Here is a 15,013-nt window from a genome sequence, read left to right as displayed (position 1 = left end):
CTGACACCCGCGGGGAGGCCAGAGCCTCTGTCCAGTCCTCTTCCTCCAGTGGGCCCACATCACCCTCCCAGGCCTCCCTAAGGTGCTGCAGCGTGGGGGAGCTATGGGTAACCAGGGACTGATGGATTTTGGAAATCATGTGGTCTTTGAGGTCTCCCATAAACACCTTCGCCTCTATCGGGCTGAACTCAGCCAGGGACTCTAAGCCCTCTAAGCTGGGGGAGATGGCATGTCTGAACTGCAGGTATCTGTAAAATTGGGTTTTTGGCATATGAAAGTACTTCTGTAGATCCTGAAAGGATTTCAGGACCGGCCACCGCATTACGCCGCCAAGAGTAGAGATGCCGATACGGTCCCAGCCCCGAAAGCAGGACAACGCAGCCAGTTGCGGTAATCGCCCATTGTGCCAGAGAGTGGTCTCCCGGGTCAACCTATTCCACCAACCGATCCTCCACAACGCCTGCTGCCAGATTTGGAATACAAGTTTCGTAGCAGATGGCAGGGAGTTACGTAGCGGTGTAGAGTAGAGTATAGTGTGCAATGTATGATCCCCCATACACCGCCGCTTGACAGCGTATGCCGGGTCAGTCCTGTCCACATACCACCATTCATTGAGGACCAGCAGATGTGAGCCCATGTAGTATGACATAATATCGGAGGTCGCCAGCCCCCCCCACAGACAGGAAACAGGTCCGTAGAGCCACTCTCGCCACTCCGCCATCCCACAGAAACTGTCCCAGAGCCGCATTAACCTGTCGGAACCATCTGGGAGGAATTGGATACGGATGGTTTTGCAGGTGATAAAGTAGGTGCGGGAGCGAAACCATCTTAAAGATGGCCGACTGGCCATAGATAGACAGGGGCAAATGAGACCACGTTTTAAGTTCTTCCCGCACGCGATCCCATATCGGGGCCAAATTCCTATCCCAAGATGTGACAGTTGAGTCCGACATGAACACTCCCAGATATTTCAGCCCCCCAGAAACTACCTGAACAGAGGAGGCCCAGGAACCGAGACCCACCTCCCCCCCAAGAACCCAGAGGGTAGATTTTCGAGGGTTTATGTACAGGCCCTAAGACTCCCCAAATGTTTGCATATTACGAAGCAATCGTGGCCCTGTCCTATCTATATCAGTGAGAAAAAAATAATACATCGTCGGCGTAGAGGGCAAAACGATCCGACAGTCCTGGCGCCCATTCAAAACCGGTCACTTGAGCATCTATCCGCACCCAGGACGCTAAGGGTTCCATAGCTAACGCAAACAGTTAGGGAGACAGTGGACAACCCTGCCTGGTGCCTCGTCCGATAGAAAATGTGGAGGAAATGGAGCCCGCCACCCGCACAGATGCAGTAAGGTCCGTATAGAGCAAAGTCAGGTAGGAATCGAGGTCCAATATTCAGCCTGCGGAGGAGCACAAATAAATATACCCAGCTAAGAGAATCAAAAGCCCTATCCATCTCCGCCAGCAACAACGCTGCTCGTTCTCCCAACTCCTGGACGGCCGCCACGGCACCATGTGCACGGCGAATATTATGGCGGGTCGCCCGCTGGGGCATAAACCCGGCCTGATCGGGATGGACCAACGATGTAATGTGGGTTCGGAGGCGGTTAACCAGAGCCTTAGCCAGAATCTTAGCCTCCACGTTCAGGAGGGAGATAGGGCGGTATGACGCATGCTGATCGGGAGGTCTACCAGGCTTGTGGAACACCACCACTTCCGCATGTCTCCAGTCACGACGCAGACGACCTCACTCCCTGGCGTCCTCCACCACTCTATGATAATAATGGGGCCCTAATTGTAGAAAATATCGTTTAAAAAATTCACATGGAAAGCCATTCGGTCCCAGGGCCTTCCCAGGGTGCATGTCCCCCAGTGCAGCACCCAATTCTTACTCTGTGAGAGGGAGATCCAGCTCCATGCTCACTTCGTCAGGAAAGGCCTTAGGCGGGAGGTCATCCAGGAAGCATCCTACCACATCTGCATGAAGACATTCTTTGGGGGCATAGAAGTCTGTATAATACGTAGCAAATCTTTTGGCGATAGTGGAGGAGTCTGTAAGGGGAAATCCATCAGGTCCCACAACACCAGGGAGAGCCTGGGGGTATAGTGTTCCCTGACACAGTCTATGCAACAGCTTACTGGACTTATCCGTCCACTGGTAGATCCTGCTGCCGGTCGTCAGCCATGCCTGGCAGGCTTCATCTAAGAGGAGGTCTGAGTAGTTTTGTTGTGTCAATAGTAGTTGGCGACGGGCCTGTTGGTCCCCGCCATCCCTACTGAAAGTGTCCAATTGAAGAAGTTTTGCCTCTGCCTGAACAAGGGACTCCCTATACATTCTGCGGGCTGCCGCGCAGAAGGAAATATCCACGCCACGGATTGTGGGCTTCATTGCCTCCCAAATATTTTCAGCCCCCTCTACCAAGCCTACGTTAAGGGTCAGGTATTGATCAATAGCGCCTTCCATATGTTCTCTACAGTCCGCCCTCGGGAGGTTCCAGGACGAAAGGTGCCATTGAAAGGGCTGGCGTGTCTGCCCCACCCGCAAGGTAAGGGCCACCGGTGAGTGGTCTGAAAGTCCACGTGGAAGAATATCAGCCGCAACTACCCTGCTATCTACCACGCTGGGGACAAATATATAATCAAGGCGAGAGTAGGAGTCATGCACTGCTGAAAGGTACGTGTATCCCTGCACTGTCCCTTGCAGACGACGCCAAGGGTCCACCTAATCCAAGCCCATCACCAAGGAGTGCAGTTTGGCAGACTGTCGGGCACCTGTAGAACCCACCAGCCTCCAGCGGTCTCTGGCCAAATCTATCACGTCATTCCAATCCCCCCCACAGTTGCCAGGTCACTAGGCATATCCGCCCACAAGTTCATCATTTTCTCTACCATACCCCTGTAGTGAAGATCGTTATCTACATATGTACAATGCTAAGTTAGCATAACCGCGTTAGATGTTAGAAAGCCATCTTGCCGCTTTTGCTGCTTTTGCACACGACACTGTAGTCACATGTTATTAAATTGAGGAATGCTTACTCAACTTTGCTTCACATGAGAACTGTTGTTAACATCTTGAACAGTGAATAGCGACCTTGGTCTGTACACCGTGTAAAGAAACAGTCTGGGTCGCTAGACGGTGCATGTTGTTGAGTTCAGGTTGATGGGCCCACTAGTTTAGCCATAACACGCACGCAGCTGCAAATACCTGAAAGTCGAGTGCTTTTAATATTGCAGTGTTACATGTTTTTATTACATTCAGAAGAAGAGCGTTCCTAGGAGCAGAGCATAGCTGATCCTGCGATGTGAACACTCTGAGCAGATCTTTACGGTATGGGGTTCCCCATTCAAGCCTAGAGACCTTCTATTAGTCTAATAATACTATTAGTGTGTTAGAGAAAGGAAGGTGGCTTAGATCCACTGTCATTTTAGTATGATCACTCTATGGTATTGTAACTATGCTGATGGTTTTGATTTTAATCGTTTGTCTGCTAATGGTAGCCAAACTGCTGCATCTTAGGACACGAGGTTTATAAAATAAACTCTTTAAACTTTTTACCATGTCTCTGTTTATTCTGTTGTGGACTGGTACGAGAACAATTACGAAAAGGTATTTCTGATTCCCACCATTCCTGAGAAATATACTACGTCGCTTGTTCTGGGTTGTCTATACATTGGGACCGCCGAGCTAAACCTCGGATAAGAATGGGACACTGATGCTGGCCGGATAAGGGGTTCTGGGTTCTGAGATGAGTTTTTGGTACACCGCAATTCACTGAGGGCCTGGGTTCCTGCGCATAGTTCTGCGCATAAGCAGAATGCCTGCAACACCCCAAGAGAGAGGCGGGGGGCGTAAACACATCCCAGTATCAGAGTTTCATCCCCTACCGTCACTTGCAGGAACACATACCTGCCTGAGTATCCCCCCATGTCTTAACATGTGTGTAAGGGACCCGGCGATGGATCAAAATCGCAACTCCCTGAGACCCCTTCACAAACCCGGAATGAAACACATGAATGTAGCCAAAACGTTGAAAGCATAGTGCCTTGGTCCCCATTAGGTAGGTTTCTTGTATCAGAAGAATGTCCGCATGGGCTTGTTTTGCCTGCTTAGGTATAGCTCCGCCTTTGATCGGGTCTAGCACCCCCCTGACGTTCCAACTAATTATCCGAATGGTCCCAAGGGGATCCCGTTTGTCACCCGACAGCGCTGCCATGGGAAGACTTGGTGCAAAGCATTGGCATAAGTAACAACGTGTGATATGTGTAAGGTGAATCTGAAGCAGTGTAGAACAGTGCGATCAAAGAACAAAACCCCCCAAAACAACCCAACAACTCCCCCCACCCTATACCTCAAGAACGGTGAAGTACCTATTGCGGCGGGCGTGGCCGGCAGACCCCAACAGGAGGTCCCCACCAACCCACCAATGGATCCTCAACTTACAGCCCATCTGCTGGCCTTTTCCCTGTCAGCAAATATCCAACAGAGATACCGGCCCTCATATGTGCTTCTCCAGTCAAGGCAAGCGTAACAGAGACCCATGAGACTATAAGCACCTCCAACAGTCAGTCTGCCGCTGTGTGCTGTCGCTGGGCTGACACAGCCCGGGAGGACGCGTCTCATGACTGGGACCGACGTCTGGACCTGGAGCGTCTTCCCCCCCTTCACCTTCTACGTGGGCTGCTTCCGTGCCGCCTCACTCAACAAAGAATCCGATTCCCTCCAGGGCAGTGTGTGAGGGCGAAGCCGCACCGTCTCATCCGTCCACTGAAAGGCCTCTTCTGGCGAATCGAAGAAATGAGTACGGGACCGGTACACCACCGGATATAGCAAGGCATAGGGAAGCTTGAGATCTCGGAGACGGTCTTTGGCTGCCATAAAGGACTGCCTTCGTTGCTGAACCTGTTTAGTGTAGTCAGGAAATATCAGAATGTGGGCATTGTCAAATAGCAGCGGTTCTTTGGCCCTAGCCCGTTTCAGGATAGCGTCCCGATCATGATAACTGAGCAGTTTCGCAATGACAGGCCTCGGGCGGGTGCCAGGTGGAGGCTTCTGCATCAGGGCTCTATGGGCGCACTCCACCACAAAACATTTGGACAATGACTCCGGAGGGAGCCAACTCTCCAGCCACTGGGTAAGGAACCGCTCCATATCGCCATCCTCGCACCCCTCCGGGAACCCGACAAAGCGAAGATTATTGTGCCAGGCCCACCCCTCAGCGTCCTCCACTCGGGATGCCAGTCCACGTTGGGTCGTCTCCAGTGAGGCCACTCGTTTTTGCAGAGTGTTGACCACGTCCTCCACTCCAGAGATTCTTGTTTCAGTCTCCGTGATACGCGCCCCCGACTCCACTGCAGAAGCTCCAGGGCCCATGAATTTATCCATTGTGCTCTGCTAGGCCGAACCCCCACCTGTTTTGTCTCTCGTCATGTCGGACTTCGGGCCACTAAGTGCTCCAGAAACGGAGGAGCCCGGCCCAACCAGCCCAGCCTGGCCACCGATCACAGGGCTGTCAATAGGATGGATAGGGGGGGGCAGGGGACACAGCAAAACTGGAGGTCACATGCGCCGGGGGCACCAATTACCGGACCGTCCTGTAGTCCAATACACCTCCCCTGCCGCTACTCCCAGCCAGGAGATCAAGAGGGGGCCCCCACCAGTTCCGCTCCAGCTCCTCAAGGGCCCCCACACAATGCGCCAATGTTGTTACCACAGCCCTGGTGAACAAATAGTGGCCCCGTGTGAGAAGTTGGCCTGGTATATGCTGTTCACTAGTTAAAGTGGACACCTTGCACCAGTACAATTCGACTCTTATGGTAGTAGGTTTATGAAAACCTTTAAAGAAAGCTATCCTAGTGGTAGATGTGGAGAGCAGCCTTCAGGCTAAGTCTTTAGAGGAATGTAAAGCAGCTTGTTTTACCTTATAATCTCCTGAATTACCAAATGAAAGGACACCACACAGGTATATATATCAAATATATATATGTATTTATTACTACACAACTCTCTACTAATCTCTTTATGAGATTAGAAGGCAGGAACATATGCACAATCAATGTTTCACAATAAGTTAAGCACAAATATGGCTGGGGCCCTAGGGGCGTACCAGACCATATACTAAAAAAGAGACTGAAGAACAACGACTTGCAAAGGGACAAGGCCTAGGGCCTTCAGAAGCACTGGGGCCTCACGAAACCACCCAAGGCAGGTAAGTAAAGGACCCACATGAAACGCATGCAGTGTGAGAACACAGCCACCAATCCCTATTGCCTTCAATGGAGCAAGTCGCGATTGGAAATTAAGAGTTTAAGGATACTTCGGGAGAGTCTACAAGCAAGTCACTTACAGGGTAAGTAGTTCTAGAGCCAACATCCACAGGAGCACCGTAGTGCTGGAGTTACCTCACCCAGGGAAGCTGGGTGCATAGGTATCTTTTGGTGTCGGGTCGCGGCGTCGTTTTCAATGGGAGCCAATGAAGACTTGCTGCTTGGGAAGACAGGAGAAGTGTCCGGTGGAATCCAAGGCTGGATTCAGAAGAAGGAAGACCTGAAAGTAGAGGGGACAGTGTTCAAAGTCACTTGGCAGTGACCCGGGGCAAGGAGGATGGATGCCCACAGTCGTCGGGTGATTTCAGGTGATCCACGGGTGTCTTGACTCTTCAGCCACGAGGTCCAGGAGGTGTTGACGATGACCAGGAGCTGGATTCGGGGTGTCCCACGAAGTCTGCAGCTTACTGCGGTGTCGGTGACCAGATTGGAGCCAACAAGCCTAGGTAACAGCAAGTCTTGTGGAAAGGACAAAAAGTCAGCGGTGCAGACCAGTAAGGTCTGAGGGACTCACCCAGCGAGGGTAAGTCAGGGCAGGCCTGGAGCAACCAGGGGAGCCCTTTGGAACTGTAGAAAAGTCTTCAGGGGACCCACCAGCCAACTGGCTAGGGATCGCGAAGACGCCTCAGGAGGGTCCACTCAGCAGGGGCCCACGGTCACTCGGGATGGGGTAGGCCTCGGATCTTCGGAGGGATTCCTGCTAGAGGCTTGGACCACACGTGGTCCAATGCACAGGTTCGTAGAACGTCATGAAGGGGTCGCATTTGGAAGTAGTGCACGGTACCCAGGGATTGCGGTTCCTCGTCACTCGTGGGGTCCACTTGCCTCAGTGTCGCTGGGGACTCACGATGGCCTTGGAGAAGTCAGGAAATCCTCTTCCTGGGCTGCAGGGACTTCGGGCTCCGGCGGGAGCGATTGAGTTTTCGACCGTTGATTGCAGTTTTTGGTGCCTGCCAAGCAGGGGAGTCATTCCTTGACTCCAAGGGAGATTCTTCCATCTTCCAGAGGTAGTGGAACGGCGAAGGTCCGGGATTCATCTTCAGAGCGTTGTCCATGGGTATCTAGTTTGCAATGGCAAGAGTTCCCTAACTTATACTAGAAGGAAGGGAGGGACTAGCTCTATGACCCCACCTATGGGAGGGTCAGGGGAATGGGTGGCTACACCCACTTCCCTTTGTACAGTTTCGCGCCAGAGCAGGGGCAGGTAGCCCCTGAGCCGGTTTGAACTGGTGTATGCACAGAGGAGAATACTGCTCCCCCAGTGCAGGACTTCAAAGCACTCTAGGACTGCACCCACCCAGCCCCAATCCACTAAACCCTGTCTGGGAGGTGGTCACACCTCCCTGTGACAGGATACCTATTGTTGGCCTCCTCCACTGCGAGTTTCTGTCATCAGCAGGAGGGAGCCCAGTGTCTGTGACTGGTGGCATCCATTTTGTGATGCCAGGGCTCTTCAGGATTCTGCCGTGTTTCACAGTAGGTACATGTCTATCCCTCTAGAAGGGTGGGATCATACTCCCACACCAGTTACTGGTGTGGGGGTATGATTCCAAGTTGTTTGACACCAAACACGACATGTTTTGATGCAGCCATCCCAGAGTTAGCATTTACCGTGAGGTTATAATGCACTTAAGAGTATATGGTTTGACCGCATTCACAAACAGCCCCAGAGAATGGACTCTGAGAGCTGCAGAGGGGCCCTGCTCGGACAGAGGCACCCCCTCACATGGAAACCAAGCACCCTGCCCTCAGGATTGATAGGGCCTGCCTTAGGGGTGACCGATAGGTTTAAATGTGTGTGCAGGAGAGACATAGTGAACCTATATCTCAGTGAGGAGTGCTAGCACCACCTCACCCAGGCTGCAGTAGCAGGCCTGTGGTGTCAGATTTAGTCTGCTTCCCAGGGGTGGCATAATACATGCTTCAGCCCCTGGTAGGCCTGGGAAGTACCTATGCCCTTGGTACCTAAGGTACCATATACTAGGGACTCATAAGGCACCACAGTATCCAATCACTAGTGCACCTAATATGCACTACATGTTGTTTAGAGAGAACAGAGAGGCTGGGGCCCTGATTAGCAGGGTCCCAGCCAGACTATAGGCAGAAACCAGTGTAAACATCAGAAAAAAATTGGGGGCAACATAAGAGGCAGATCCTACTCTCCTACACCCCGTGTCGAGCTCGCGCGACCTGATTGACCGCCGAAGCGAGCTGGCCACCCCCACGTGTGGTGAGGGTCACCCAACCGGCCGCCGGAGACCCGTATGTGCCACAGATAGTATTTGGGCTTAGGTCCGCCACCAAAGGATATCCCGAGAATAGGCCAGCTGAGGGGCTCCAACCCGATAACCCCCACCGACGCTCACGTGGCTCGATAAGCTGCTGGTGCAAGCCCTCTACACTGCTGAGGGAGGGAGTGCGCATTGGGACCCGGGGGAGCCGCCATCACCGCCACAGCCCGGGATTCATAGATTGACCAGCAGCCCCGCTGTGCACGCCTCCGACTTTCCTCCCCGCAGCCCGATATGGCCGCCGACCGGTTGGACTCACCACGTTGCGGAGGAAGGAGGGGAGAGGCGACCGGCCTCCAATGTCCGTGGAGCAGGTCTGAGAGCTCCCTCTGGGTCACAGATGGCTGCCGGAATCACCCCACCGTCAGCCCAGCACGCAGGCTCCCTGTCCCACCGGGACCCAGCCCGATCCAAGGTTTCGGCCTTCGCACTAGGCGGCCATGCTCCACCAATCACAGGGCCGACCCCGGACTGACGTCGTCGTCCTGCCATTCAGGTCTACTCCTCGAGACGGGACTCGAAGGAAAGGTGTAGCGCCGGACTGCGCCGTTCTCGGGGCACGATCTGGGTGCGAAAGTGAACCGGAGAAGCAGGATGATTCAGGATATTAATTTAGGCTGGACAGAGATCTCCTAGCACATGTCACCCATGATGGCTTGCTAGGCCACGCCCCATGTCCTCCTATGTTTTGATCTACCCAGACTACAACTGGTACAACATTTGCCTGATTGCTTGAGCACCAGACCTTTTGGGCAAGACAAAGTGTCTCCAAGTCTTTCTTTCTCCAATATACTTCCAGTCTGAAGTGAAGAACTCCAAGGCCAGGGAGGATTACCCACAAGAGAATTTATTCAAACTTTCCCAACTTTCTAACAGCCAAATCTATGTGGCGTAAGCCAGATCAATCTATGCTCAGCCCTAGTAGGGGATTCTGTGCCTTACCGGAGAAATGTAATTTAGCGTGACAGGTCCTTCTCTATAGAGGCAGTCGCATGCTAGAACTCTTCCTCTGGCTTTGTGGCTCGAGGTCTGCTGAAAATCACGTCCACTTCATTGCAGTGCTCCTACACCTATAATTGAACAGTAAGAGAATTTGTCAGCAGTTGTTTACCCCCCTCCCCTTCTTGTGTCATTTGGGTGATCTCAGTATCAGGAAAGGTGTGGCTTTCACACTGCACTGGATAAACAATATGGGTTTGTTTGCATCACGTTTGTACTTTTAAAAACACAAAACAAGGGTCAATTTATATCACACACGCACAAAAACAAACATGCAAAATAAACAACAAGGTCTATTTAACCCCTTCCCTACGGGGGTCATTCCCCCACGGTGCAGGGGGGAGGGGTCCGCGGCACCGCTGTGCTTGTGACGAGCTCAGCTTGTCATGACTCACAGTGGAGCTGTGCTCATGACGAGCTGAGCTCGTCACGGCCCCACCCACTGATTAATTCTCCCGCACAGGCGGGGAATTTATCGCGCGTGGGCGGGCCGCAGCCGTTATGACGAGCTCAGCTCGTCATCAGCACAGCTCCACTGTGACTTATGTCGAGCTGAGCTCTTCAAGAGCATGGAACGAGTTAAAGAAAGGGCACCGGTAGACCCGACATCCATGTCGTTTTATTCCCCCAAACTTTTTGCCTTCACTTCTTTACGTATCTGAACTCCTTTTTGTTGGCATTTGGACTCTGTGTACTTTGCCCTTGCCAACAAGTGTGAAAGTGATTGTACTCGCTGCTGTAAACATGGTAAAATTGGCCTATGCTTAATTGGCACATGAACTTTACTTTCAAGTCCCTAGTAAATGGTACTATCTGTAACCCTAGGTCTGTAAATTAAATGCCACTAATGGACTGAAGCTCTCATTGTGCCCCACACTTAATTAGCCCTTTAAGACATGTCTCAGACCTACCTCTGAAGCCTTTAGTGCAATTTTAAACTAACACAAGTAGATGATGGACAGAGCGCTGAAACTTTCAGACACTCACCCCCAGTCACAGATCTCGGTTGAATCCATCATCGTTCTTTAGCTCACTTTGCCACCCCAGTTTAGACCCAGCCATATGCAAAGCAATCTTGACCCTGTTCCTCATATGAACAGTCCAGCCGGAACTGCCAAGCCAGGTCTTCCCTGGACCGGAAACAAGCATTCTGGGACTGGTTTCAGGGTAACACCCCTCATTAGTCAGGCTAGCTTGCTTGAATCCAATTTTAAACTGCCATTTCGACCTGTCAAAATAACCTTTTGCCAAGCCTAAACCTTCCTTTTTAATACATCCAAATTACCCCCAAGATAGGCCCCACCCACCCCTGGGGTTGGGTGCATGGCATTTAAAAAGGTGTGTGTTTGTAGAGTTGTTTTTCACTGTTGTAAGGCTTATCGTTTCCATAGACTAACATTGGGTTACCTTATTATATTTAATAAGGGCTAACTTCAGATTGGGAGGAGGTGGAGATATGCTGTTTACACTGAAATTATTTTAAAGTAACAGTTTTGAAAATGCCACTTTTAAAAAGTTGTCATTTTCTTGCCCAAACCACCTTAGCCTTTCTGTATTTGTCCCGGGCCACATGACTATAAATGACTCTGCTGTTGAGGTTGGTGTATGGCTTTCAAACTTGAGAACAAAGAAGGCCTAGGAGTGAGGGGAGTGGGTCTTCCCGACGAGATGGTTGGGGTGGAGCTATCCCCTGCAATAATTAATTACACTTCAACAGGCTCCACCTGCAGCACAAACAAAGGAACCTACCACAATTGGTCTGCCTTTTGTCACCTTAGACCAGAGGTCTTCAAACTTTTGTAGGTTGAGCCCCCCCAGCTGAATTTTTTTAGATGTTGGGCATCCCCACCACCTGACAGAAATTTCTGGAATCGACCGCCACGCACATATTCCGGGCATATCCACCAAATAATATTCAATACAATAATAGAGTGTTTAGTAAACTGCAGGTATGTGAGTGGGTGAGGTGAAATGACAGAGGCTTATTGCACAGCTCAAAACACCACTTTCTAAGATAAAATGTGCGCAAATTGTTTTTACTAGGATGCTTTGTTTTACACATGACATAGATTGATAATACCACCACCAACATAAATGTGAGAGGTGTGCCTGTTTTTCAGAGACGGTCAATCTGTTGATGGATTTTTGCTACTGCCATCCTCAGGTTGTGCTCCACGTCCAGTCTTGAATGGTACTTAGTCTTTAATACCGCAAGTGCTGAGAACCCAATCTCACATAAATAGGACAAACTGAAAGGCAAGAGAGTTTTGATAGCAGTTTCTCCCAAAGCTGAATATTCTGCAGACATTTTCAGCCAAGACAGGGACTGTAAGGGAGACAGTGTTGTCAGATTTTTCGAGCACTCCCTAGTTCAGAGCTGGTACACAAGAAACAAATCTTCTCTAGAAATCATTAACAAATGTTTTAGGCAGCAATATAATGGGATAATTGCCCACCAACCAGTTATGGATCCGAAGACAGCTGAAAGTCTACAGAGAGGGAAAACGAATACCTAATTGAGAATTCCTTAGTCGTACGATAAGTTGCTTGCCTGAAGCAGTGGGGGTTTAGGACACGTCGGGCTTCTGTTTAAAAAAAAATAGAACTAATAATATATTAATGATGTTATCTATTTTACTTCAGAGTAATGTTGTCTGACAAACTTTGTGATGGCATGGACATGTTAGGGATTTTGGGTGCCCTGGGCCAAAACTAATTTGGGGGCCCTTGTTCAGTACAGCTTTGAGTTTAAATGATTTACTTTCAGCTCTGCCATACCCTATTTAGCCAGGCTACTAACGGTGCACAGGCACTGTAGTCGAAATTATAAAAGCGTTTACATCTAATATTCATATAGTGATGTGTTTTCACTGTTGTAACAAAGCAGCAGCCCACTAATTTTACAGTGCATAATATCTGTGATATCCTCCAATTTCTCATATGTGAGGACCCGCTTGGAACTAACTTTTTTATGGTTAACTTTTTTATAGTTGTTGCATGAAACAAACACATTTCTCTGCAAATAGTAATAGACTCCCTCACATCTATCACATTAAACAGAAATTAAACAAAACGGTATTTGCAAGAATCTGTTTAGGAATGATTCCAGGCCATCCGGGCAAAAACAGAACTGTCTCTATCAAGGGGCCCCTGGAAGGCTGGATTGCAGTGCATTTAGAGGTCTCCTTTTGTAATTTAGGACAAAAACCTTGATGGGGCACGACATGCCCATACTTGTGTACAGGGGTAAGTGAGGTGACCATATGAATTTGGGTGCGCATTTTAGTGCAGAGTGGGACGAATGAATGTATGGTTAGGAGTGGGCTTATTTGAGTTAGATTGCAGATTGGGCAGTGAGGGAGACAGGTGTGTGAAGTATCACATGAGTGCAGGTTGAGTAGTGTGCTCGTGTGACTGCAGGGTGAACAGCGCAAGTGCATTGTGAGTGCAGAGTGATCACTGTGAGTGGAGGGTAAGTGGGTGAATGGCGTGAGTGCATTGCGATCAGTGTGAGTGCAGGGTGATCAGTGTGAGCGCATTGTGATCGCTGTGAGTGCAGAGTGATCATTGTGAGTGGAGGGTAAGTGGGTGAATGGTGTGAGTGTATCGGATCAATGTGAGTGCAGGGTGAGGGTGAAAGTGAAGGGCGAGAATGAGGATCGAGTTGTCTGAATGCAAGGTGCAATCCCAGACACTTGAAGTAACTCAGCATGTTATTGACGGCAGCGTAGGGTTTCAAATGTGTTACTCTATTGCTATTATGGCAGTAAGCAGGGATCAGGGTGGAGGAAAGAAATAATGTGCTGACCCCTCAACAAACTTCCAGTCCTATGATTAGGGTAGCCAGCTCATTATTTTGATGTCACAGACGGTATAAAAATAAGCAGTCACCTAAAGCTGTATTTTCAGCACTTGTCTGTGCATACTTTGAACAGCAAATATAAATAGAAATAACTTTTAATTATTTTCTAGAGCTGCTTGAATGATCCATGACTGATAATAAAAAGGAACAAAGACAAAAAAGTCGCATTACAAATAAATACATACTTCTTTATTTATAACCATATTTAGTGTCAAGACAAGCAATTTGCAGGCTGTTTAAACCCATGGCCGGCTGGCATTTTACGCGCCTGCCTGTGTAATTTTAAAAGAAACTTTCAGGGACGTTTTAAGGATTTTGGGGGCCTTGGGCCGAATATATTTTGGGGGTCCCTGTTAGGACCAGCTTTGATTTTATGATCCAGTCTCAGCTCTTTCATGCCTTCTTTGGTCAAATACTAAATGTGTGTACATCTGATATTCAGGGATAGTGATGTGTGTTTTCAGTATGTAACACAACTGCAGTTCACTAACAATACTGCAAATAATCTGTCACACCCTCCCATTTCTCATATGCGAGGTCCTGTATTGATCTAAAATAAACTTTTTATATGGATGTTGCATGACGCATAAACACATTTTGTCTGCAAAATGTCTATAATAGACTCCTACACATTAAAAATGAATGATAGAAAAACGCTATTTACAACATTGTGTTAAAAAAAAATTCAAGGTCGTGAGGACAAGACTCTGTAGAACAGAGCTGGCTCTTTCAGCACCCCCCCCTCCCCACCCGCTTTAAAAGGCTGGGGCCCTGGGCCAGAGCCCACCTTGCCCATGCCTTAAAACGTCTCTGGAAACTTTGTCTCCTTTCTCGGAAGAGCTAACTCTCCCAGGAGGGGGTTCATTCATAGAGCTGAAACGCTTCAGCAGCAATGGAAGGCAAGGGGTCTCCTCAGCTATGATATCCAACGTGAAGGAACAGGACTGTCTGTTTGCTTTCGGTTTTAGCAGAGGAGACATCCTGCCTCCCACTGCAGCTGAAGCGTTTCAGCTCTATGAATGAACCCCCTCCTGGGAGAGTTAGCAAGACAAAAGCATGGGCACCTAGTGCCCCATCGATTTCCCCTCCAACCATACCGGAGTTCTTAGAGTGGAGTGCGCGCCCCCCCCCCCCCCCCGAGATGGTGTCGCACCCCCCCAGGGGGGCGCGCCCCACAGATTGAAGAACTCTGCCTTAGACAGTTTGGAGCCAAGCCCAGTGGAAGACCTGGACAGAACCAGTTTTGGGAGTCGGTCAGGGAATTTCCCCACACAAAGGCTGGAATCAGGTATAAAAATAGGACTTTCAGAACCACTCATCAGAATTCTCCTGGGCCTTTGGAAGATTCAGAAGAAGGACTGCTACTCCTGATCCCAGGCTGTCCAGAGTGACTCCAAGGGTCAGTTGGTTGACCTCCTCTGTAAGCTACAGGGACACGGGTTCCAGAGGCCTCCCTGTAACTGCCCAGCTGAACTGCACCAGCTAGACCTTCCTGAGCCCTGCTGCTGGCCGGAGTCCTGATCTCCAAGAGGTG

General features: G+C 49.9%; 1 protein-coding gene across 2 annotated transcripts in view; it reads right to left on the bottom strand.

The window, feature by feature from the left end:
- The window catches only part of LOC146801637 (prolactin receptor-like), a 396,244-nt gene that overhangs the window by 373,031 nt on the left and 8,200 nt on the right, over positions 1-15,013 (bottom strand). The window contains exon 2 of one of the 2 annotated variants that reach the window (XM_085621110.1): positions 9,561-9,688. The exons of the other annotated variant lie outside the window; for it this stretch is intronic. The gene's annotated coding sequence lies outside the window, so the exon portion shown is untranslated. The remainder of the gene's footprint in view (positions 1-9,560; positions 9,689-15,013) is intronic. 2 annotated transcript variants of the gene reach the window in all.

This window comes from Triturus cristatus, chromosome 8 (assembly GCF_964204655.1).
Source record: "Triturus cristatus chromosome 8, aTriCri1.1, whole genome shotgun sequence".
NCBI classification, from domain to species: Eukaryota; Metazoa; Chordata; class Amphibia; order Caudata; family Salamandridae; genus Triturus; species Triturus cristatus.
Note: the sequence above shows the minus strand (reverse complement) of the source record. Positions and strands in the feature narration are given on the sequence as shown.